This window comes from Schistocerca piceifrons, unplaced genomic scaffold, assembly GCF_021461385.2.
Source record: "Schistocerca piceifrons isolate TAMUIC-IGC-003096 unplaced genomic scaffold, iqSchPice1.1 HiC_scaffold_2513, whole genome shotgun sequence".
Taxonomy (NCBI): Eukaryota; Metazoa; Arthropoda; class Insecta; order Orthoptera; family Acrididae; genus Schistocerca; species Schistocerca piceifrons.
This window is the reverse complement of record NW_025728458.1, coordinates 664,957-666,295: the sequence shown is the minus strand read 5'-3', so window position 1 is coordinate 666,295 and position 1,339 is coordinate 664,957. Positions and strand designations below refer to the sequence as shown.

At 38.8% G+C, this 1,339-nt stretch overlaps 1 pseudogene; it reads right to left on the bottom strand.

The window, feature by feature from the left end:
- Positions 1–446: 446 nt before the first annotated feature.
- LOC124743711 lies at positions 447–1,137 on the bottom strand (annotated as a pseudogene).
- Positions 1,138–1,339: the final 202 nt, after the last annotated feature.

Genomic DNA, 1,339 nt, shown 5'->3' with positions numbered 1-1,339 from the left:
GTGGTCACTACCTCCAAGGTTTCTCCTGCTATATCCCACGAATTGGTAGGTGTAGTTGCCATAATTTTCGTTTTCTTCACATTCAGCATAAGACCAGCCTTTTCACTTTCATCTTTCACCTTCAGTAAGAGTGTTCTCAATTCTTCTTCACTTTCTGCCAACAGGATCGTATCATCCGCGTACCTGAGGTCGTTTACAATTATTCCAGCTATTTTAATTCCTGTTTCTCCTTCATCTAGCCTCGCATTCCTCATGACATGTTCTGCATACAGATTGAATAAGTACGGTGACAGTATGCAGCCTTGCCGGACCCCTTTCTGAATCTTTATCCATTTCGTTGCTCCATACATAGTTCTCACCGTGGCTTCTTGGTCAAGGTATAAACTCCGTATCAGATGAATGAGGTGATCTGGGACACCCATGTTTTTCAGTACGTTCCATAATTTGTTGTGATCGACACAGTCAAAGGCTTTGGCGTAGTCAATAAAGCAAAGGTCACATCTTTCTGGAATTCTCTCGCTTTTTCCGTAATCCACCGAATGTTAGCAATTTGATCTCTAGTTCCTCTTCCTTTCCTAAATCCAGCTTGTTCTTCTGGCAGCTCTCGATCTAGATATTGGCAAAGTCTATTTTGTAAGATTTTCAACATAACTTTGCTAGCATGTGAAATAAGTGCGATTGTTCGGTAATCTGAGCATTCTTTAGAACTTTTCTTCTTTGGAATGGGGATGAATACTGATCTTTTTCAGTCTTCTGGCCACTGCTGCGTGATCCATATTTTTGACATATTGAGTGCAGCACTTTCACTGCATCCTTTCCAGTGACTTTAAACAATTCTGCTGGTATTTCATCATGTCCACTAGTTTTGTTATCAGCCATATTTTCAAGGGCCCACTGGATTTCGCTCTCCAAAATATCTGGCTCTAGTTCTAAATTAACATTAACATCAGCAGTAGGAGCCCTGTCATGATGCAGTTCTTTCTTGTATAGGTCTTCTACATATTCTGCCCATCTTTCCTTAACATCCTCTGCTTCACTCAGATCTTTCCCATTTCTATCTTTTATCATTCCAATTTTTGCCTGGAATTTTCCTTTAATTTCTCTAATTTTCTTATAAAGATCTCTTGTCTTCCCCATTACATTACTATCTTCAACTTCCTTGCACTGTTCATTAAAGAATATATTTTTATCTCTTCTTGCTAATTTCTGAAAATCTTTATTTAATTCAAACATAGCTGATCTATCTCCCTTGATTTTTGCTTTCTTTTGTTCTTCTGCAACTTGCAGTGCCTCAACTGATAGCCATCTAGCCTTCTTACTGTTCCTTTTCTTGGAAATG